The following is a 7500-nucleotide window of genomic DNA, read 5'->3' as shown; positions in this document are numbered from 1 at the left end:
CGGGGTGCGCATCCCGAACGTCCGGGACGCGCTTCCCGGGAGGGCCGATGGAGGGAGCCGAAGTGGCGCACGGCCGCCGGGCACGGACGGCCGAAGGCAGCGCCCGTGCGCCGGGAAGTCGGCAGGCGCGTGCCGGCTCCGTCGGGGACGAAATGTGCCGGGCAAGTCCGCCGCGAGGCAACGGTCCTGTGCGGAGTGGAGCGGAAGGCCCGCCGCGGCGGCAGCAGACCCCCCCTCCCTACCACCCCGGCGGGGCATCCGCCCAAAGCCCACCCCAAGCGTTCCAAAGTACCGAGGAGCGTTGCAAACGGGAACGGCCCGGACACGCGACCCGGTCGCACGGGATGCGCGTCCCGGTCGCACGGGTCGCGCGTCCCGGGAGGGCCGACGGACGAAGCCGAAGTGGCGCACGGCCGCCGCGCACGGACGGCCGGCGGCGGCGCCCGTGCGCCGGAAAGTCGTCGGGCGCGCGACGGCTCCGTCGGGGACGAACGGTGCCGGGCACGACCGCCGCGAGGCAACGGACTTGTGCGGAGGGGGGCGGAAGGCCCGCCGCGGCGGCGCCAGCCCCCCCTCCCTACCACCCCGACGGGGCATCCGCCCAAAGCCCACCCCAAGCGTTCCAAAGTACCGAGGAGCGTTGCAAACGGGAACCGCCCGGACACGCGTCCCGGTCGCACGGGATGCGCGTCCCGGTCGCACGGGTCGCGCGTCCCGGGAGGGCCGACGGAGGAAGCCGGCGCACGGCCGCCGCGCGGACGGCCGGCGGGGGCGCCCATGCGCCGGGGCCTCGGCGGGCGCGGGCCGGCTCCCTCGGGGACGAACGGTGCCGGGCCCGCCCGCCGCGAGGCGACGGACTTGTGCGGAGTGGAGCGGAAGTCCCGCCGCGGCAGCAGCAGCCCCCCCTCCCTACCACCCCGGCGGGGCATCCGCCCAAGGCCCACCCCAAGCGTTCCAAAGTACCGAGGAGCGTTGCAAACGGGAACGGCCCGGACACGCGTCCCGGTCTCACGGGATGCGCGTCCCGGTCGCACGGGTCGCGCATCCCGGGAGGGCCGACGGAGGAAGCCGGCGCACGGCCGCCGCGCGGACGGCCGGCGGCGGCGCCCATGCGCCGGGGCCTCGGCGGGCGCGTGCCGGCTCCCTCGGGGACGAACGGTGCCGGGCGCGCCCGCCGCGAGGCGACGGACTTGTGCGGAGTGGAGCGGAAGTCCCGCCGCGGCAGCAGCAGCCCCCCCTCCCTACCACCCCGGCGGGGCATCCGCCCAAGGCCCACCCCAAGCGTTCCAAAGTACCGAGGAGCGTTGCAAACGGGAACGGCCCGGACACGCGTCCCGGTCTCACGGGATGCGCGTCCCGGTCGCACGGGTCGCGCATCCCGGGAGGGCCGACGGAGGAAGCCGGCGCACGGCCGCCGCGCGGACGGCCGGCGGGGGCGCCCATGCGCCGGGGCCTCGGCGGGCGCGGGCCGGCTCCCTCGGGGACGAACGGTGCCGGGCCCGCCCGCCGCGAGGCGACGGACTTGTGCGGAGTGGAGCGGAAGTCCCGCCGCGGCAGCAGCAGCCCCCCCTCCCTACCACCCCGGCGGGGCATCCGCCCAAGGCCCACCCCAAGCGTTCCAAAGTACCGAGGAGCGTTGCAAACGGGAACGGCCCGGACACGCGTCCCGGTCTCACGGGATGCGCGTCCCGGTCGCACGGGTCGCGCATCCCGGGAGGACCGACGGAGGAAGCCGGCGCACGGCCGCCGCGCGGACGGCCGGCGGCGGCGCCCATGCGCCGGGGCCTCGGCGGGCGCGTGCCGGCTCCCTCGGGGACGAACGGTGCCGGGCGCGCCCGCCGCGAGGCGACGGACTTGTGCGGAGTGGAGCGGAAGTCCCGCCGCGGCAGCAGCAGCCCCCCCTCCCTACCACCCCGGCGGGGCATCCGCCCAAGGCCCACCCCAAGCGTTCCAAAGTACCGAGGAGCGTTGCAAACGGGAACGGCCCGGACACGCGTCCCGGTCTCACGGGATGCGCGTCCCGGTCGCACGGGATGCGCGTCCCGGTCGCACGGGTCGCGCATCCCGGGAGGGCCGACGGAGGAAGCCGGCGCACGGCCGCCGCGCGGACGGCCGAAGGCAGCGCCCGTGCGCCGGGAAGTTGGCAGGCGCGTGCCGGCTCCGTCGGGGACGAAATGTGCCGGGCAAGTCCGCCGCGAGGCAACAGTCCTGTGCGGAGTGGAGCGGAAGGCCCGCCGCGGCGGCAGCAGACCCCCCCTCCCTACCACCCCGGCGGGGCATCCGCCCAAAGCCCACCCCAAGCGTTCCAAAGTACCGAGGAGCGTTGCAAACGGGAACGGCCCGGACACGCGACCCGGTCGCACGGGATGCGCGTCCCGGTCGCACGGGTCGCGCGTCCCGGGAGGGCCGACGGACGAAGCCGAAGTGGCGCACGGCCGCCGCGCACGGACGGCCGGCGGCGGCGCCCGTGCGCCGGAAAGTCGTCGGGCGCGCGACGGCTCCGTCGGGGACGAACGGTGCCGGGCACGACCGCCGCGAGGCAACGGACTTGTGCGGAGGGGGGCGGAAGGCCCGCCGCGGCGGCGCCAGCCCCCCCTCCCTACCACCCCGACGGGGCATCCGCCCAAAGCCCACCCCAAGCGTTCCAAAGTACCGAGGAGCGTTGCAAACGGGAACCGCCCGGACACGCGTCCCGGTCGCACGGGATGCGCGTCCCGGTCGCACGGGTCGCGCATCCCGGGAGGGCCGACGGAAGAAGCCGGCGCACGGCCGCCGCGCGGACGGCCGGCGGGGGCGCCCATGCGCCGGGGCCTCGGCGGGCGCGGGCCGGCTCCCTCGGGGACGAACGGTGCCGGGCCCGCCCGCCGCGAGGCGACAGACTTGTGCGGAGTGGAGCGGAAGTCCCGCCGCGGCAGCAGCAGCCCCCCCTCCCTACCACCCCGGCGGGGCATCCGCCCAAGGCCCACCCCAAGCGTTCCAAAGTACCGAGGAGCGTTGCAAACGGGAACGGCCCGGACACGCGTCCCGGTCTCACGGGATGCGCGTCCCGGTCGCACGGGTCGCGCATCCCGGGAGGGCCGACGGAGGAAGCCGGCGCACGGCCGCCGCGCGGACGGCCGGCGGCGGCGCCCATGCGCCGGGGCCTCGGCGGGCGCGTGCCGGCTCCCTCGGGGACGAACGGTGCCGGGCGCGCCCGCCGCGAGGCGACGGACTTGTGCGGAGTGGAGCGGAAGTCCCGCCGCGGCAGCAGCAGCCCCCCCTCCCTACCACCCCGGCGGGGCATCCGCCCAAGGCCCACCCCAAGCGTTCCAAAGTACCGAGGAGCGTTGCAAACGGGAACGGCCCGGACACGCGTCCCGGTCTCACGGGATGCGCGTCCCGGTCGCACGGGTCGCGCATCCCGGGAGGGCCGACGGAGGAAGCCGGCGCACGGCCGCCGCGCGGACGGCCGGCGGCGGCGCCCATGCGCCGGGGCCTCGGCGGGCGCGTGCCGGCTCCCTCGGGGACGAACGGTGCCGGGCGCGCCCGCCGCGAGGCGACGGACTTGTGCGGAGTGGAGCGGAAGTCCCGCCGCGGCAGCAGCCGCCCCCCCTCCCTACCGCCCCGGCGGGGCATCCGCCCAAAGCCCACCCCAAGCGTTCCAAAGTACCGAGGAGCGTTGCAAACGGGAACGGCCCGGACACGCGTCCCGGTCCCACGGGATGCGCGTCCCGGTCGCACGGGTCGCGCGTCCCGGGAGGACAGACCGAGCAAGCCGAGGTGCCGCTCACGGCCGCCGCGAGGGACGTACGGCGCCGGCGCCCGCGCCCCGTGGCACGGCCTAGAGCGTGCCCCCCTGCCACCCCATCGGGGCATCGGCGCAAAGCCCACCGCGGGGTAGATAACCGAAGGCAACGAGGGACGGTGGATGCACATATCCGAGCAGTGGCGATAGGGCCGGAGGGAGCACCGACAGGGCCGTGAGATTTTAAAGTACCGAGGGAATTTGCAAACCGGGCCCGCCCCTCCCCCCGTCCATCGCACGCCGATCGGGGGTCCGGCGCCCCGCGGGGGGCTGCCGGCATGCGCTCCCGGTGCAGGCATCGACGAGCCGCCCGCGACCTCCACTCGGGTCCGAGCCCCCAAGCGCGGATGCCGAAACGCGCCGGCCGCGGCAGCCCCACCCCTGCCACCCCATCGGGGCATCGGCGCAAGGCCCACCCTGGGGTAGATAACCGAAGGCAACGAGGGACGGTGGATGCACATATCCGAGCAATAGCGATAGGGCCGGAGCGAAGACCGAGGGGGTCGGGGGGTTTTAATGTTCCGAGGGAAGTTGGAAACGGGGCCCGCCCGGACGCCCGTCCCTCGCACGCCGATCGGGGGTCCCGCACCCCGCGGGGGGCTGCCGGCATGCGCCCCTAGTACAAGCATCGACGAGTCGCCCGCGACCTCCACTCGGATCCGGCGGCGCACGCGCGGATGGCGAAACGCGGCGGCCGCGGCTGCAGCCCCCCTACCACCCCGTTGGCGCGTCGGCGCAAAGCCCACCCCGGGGAGGATAACCGAAGGCGACGAGGGACGATGCATGCACATATCCGAGCAAATACCGAGAGGGTCGGGGGGAAGACCGAGAGGCAAGGGGTGTTTAGAGTACCGAGGGAAGTTGCGAAAGGGGCCCGCCCGGACGCTCGCCGCTCGCAGGCGATCCGGCGGGGCGCACGGAGGGCGCCGCCCATCGCCGGAGCTTGCTCGGTCATCTCTGCCGCACGGACACGTAAGCGCCGCCGCGCAAGGTTCGGCCGGCGGGGCGGACGGTTCGCCGCCGCAGGCCTTTCCCACAGCCGGAACGTGGGCCCGGCGTTGCGCGCCGGCGGGCCGCGCAATCCGCCGGGGCGCACGGCGGGCGCCGCCCGTCGCCGGGGCTTCGCTCGGTCATCTCGGCCGCACGGACACGTGCGCGCAGCCGCGGAAGGTTCGGCCGGCGGGGCGGACGGTTCGCCGACGCAGGCCTCTCCCGCGGCCGGAACGCGGGACCGGCGTTGCGCGCCGGCGGAAGGCGCGATCCGGCAGGGCGCACGGCGGGCGCCGCCCGGGCTTCGCTCGGTCATCTCGGCCGCACGGACACGTGCGCGCCGCCCATCGCCGGGGCTTCGCTCGGTCATCTCGGCCGCGCCGCCACGTGCGCGCCGCCGCGGAAGGCTTGGCCGGCCGGGCGGACGGTTCGCCGCCGCAGGCCTTTCCCGCAGCATGCGCCCCTTCGCCCGAACGACCGCGGGACTCCGGTACGGCCTAGCCGTCGGCCGCCCGGCTGCAAGCCGTCGGGGCCGCTCGATCCCCGTCGCGTGCCGGCCGCCGCTCGGGCCAGCCGGCCGGCTGCCGCACGTAACCTCTGACCTCATCAGCGGTCGATCCGCACCGCGCTGGTCTTCGGTGCGGACCCGTCGGGGCCGTGCCGCGCCGGCCGTCGCATCCGGTTCCGCAGGCGCCGCCCGGTTGCCTCCCGCCCTCGTGCGCTCGCGCCGGCCGGGCGACGCGGTGCCCGCGGGACTCGGGCATGGTTGAGCCGTCGGCCGCCCGGCGGCATGCCGCCGCCGCTCCGCGCCGCGTGCCGGCTGCGCTCCTCCCCGCGCCCGTCCGCGGGCGGGCCCGCCGCCGCTCGCGCCGGCCGGGCGACGCGGTGCCCGCGGGACTCGGGCACGGTTGAGCCGACGGCCGCCCGGCGGCATGCCGCCGCCGCTCCGCGCCGCGTGCCGGCTGCGCTCCTCCCCACGCCCGTCCGTGGGCGGGCCCGCCGCCGCTCGGCCTAGCCCCCTGGCTGCCGCACGTAACCTGCGACCTCGTCGGCGCTGGATGCGCGTCGTGACAGTTTTCGGTGGGGCGCCGCGGAGGCGCCGGGGGCCCATGCGACGGGCCAGGGGGCGAACGGAGGGCTCGGTCAGCCCTAACAGGGGACCGGCGACAAAGGAGCGGTCGCGCAAAGCTTCGTAAGGGACCCAGACGACGGGCCTACCGATCCGAAGCACCGCGCACGGACGCGCAGCGGGCCCACGACGGGCCGACACGGAAGGCCCGCCGCCAAGGCCGCAAAACCGACAAAGGAACCCACGGGGACGCACCAGAGCGGGCAAAGCTTTCACCGAACGGGACGGGACCGAGCCCCCGCAACAGGCGAGGGCGACGGATCCGACCAAGTAAGGCCGATCCCGCTCCACGCACGCGCGGCCGCAGGAACTTCGTGAGGGACGGGACGACCGGCCGACCGAACCGAAGCGCCGCGCACGGCCGCCGCGAGGGCCGGCCGGAGGCATAGACCGAGCGCCGCGCCAGCGGAAGGAGCGTGCCGGCTCCGTCGGGGACCACCTGCGCACGGTCCGTCCGAGCGAGCTGACGGACCGGCGCGGAAGGCCCGGCGCCGAGCCCGCAAAACCGACAAAGGAACCCACAGGGACGCACCAAAGCGGCCCAAGATTTCACCGAGACGGGACCGAGCCCACGCAACATGCGATGGCGACGGATCGGACCAAGTAAGGCCGATCCAACTCCGCGCGCGCGCGGCCGCGAGCACTTCGTGAGGGACAGGAAGACCGGCCGACCGAACCGAAGCGCCGCGCACGGCCGCCACAAGGGCCGGCTGGAGGCGTAGACCGAGAGCCGCACCAGCGGAAGGAGCGTGCCGGCTCCGTCGTGGGCCAACTCCGCGGGGCCCATCCGAGCGAGCCGACGGGCCGGCGCGGAAGGCCCGGCCGAACCCGCAAAACCGACAAAGGAACCCACAGGGACGCACCAGAGCGGACAAAGATTTCACCGAACAGGACGGGACCGAGCCCACGGAACATGCGAGGGCGAAGGATCGGACCAAGTAAGGCCGATCCAACTCCGCGCGCGCGCGGCCGCGAACACTTCATGAGGGACGGGAAGACCGGCCGACCGATCCGAAGCACCGCGCACGGCCGCCGCAAGGGCCGACCGAAGGAATAGACCGAGCGCCGCACCAGCGGAAGGAGCGTGCCGGCTCCGTCGTGGGCCAACTCCGCGGGGCCCATCCGAGCGAGCCGACGGGCCGGCACGGAAGGCCCGGCCGAACCCGCAAAACCGACAAAGGAACCCACAGGGACGCACCAGAGCGGACAAAGATTTCACCGAACGGGACGGGACCGAGCCCACGCAACATGCGAGGGCGAAGGATCGGACCAAGTAAGGCCGATCCAACTCCGCGCGCGCGCGGCCGCGAAAACTTCGTCAGGGACGGGACGACGGGCCGACCGATCCGAAGCGCCGTGCACGGCCGCCGCAACGGCCGGCCGGAGGCGTAGACCGAGCGCCGCGCCAGCAGAAGGAGCGTGCCGGCTCCGTCGTGGGCCCGCTGCGCGTGGCCCATCCGAGCGAGCCGACGGGCCGAATCCCTCGAGGACGAACGGTGCCGGGCACGCCCGCAGCGAGTGCCCACGGCGGGCTTGTGCGGAGTGGAGCGGAAGGCCCGCCGCGGCGGCAGCAGCCCCCCCTCCCTACCACCCCAGC

This window comes from Phoenix dactylifera, chromosome 10 (assembly GCF_051530095.1).
Source record: "Phoenix dactylifera cultivar Ajwa chromosome 10, Ajwa_hap1_PhDact_Kaust_v1.1, whole genome shotgun sequence".
NCBI classification, from domain to species: Eukaryota; Viridiplantae; Streptophyta; class Magnoliopsida; order Arecales; family Arecaceae; genus Phoenix; species Phoenix dactylifera.
The sequence above is the reverse complement of the archived record's forward strand: the minus strand, read 5'-3'. Positions refer to the sequence as shown.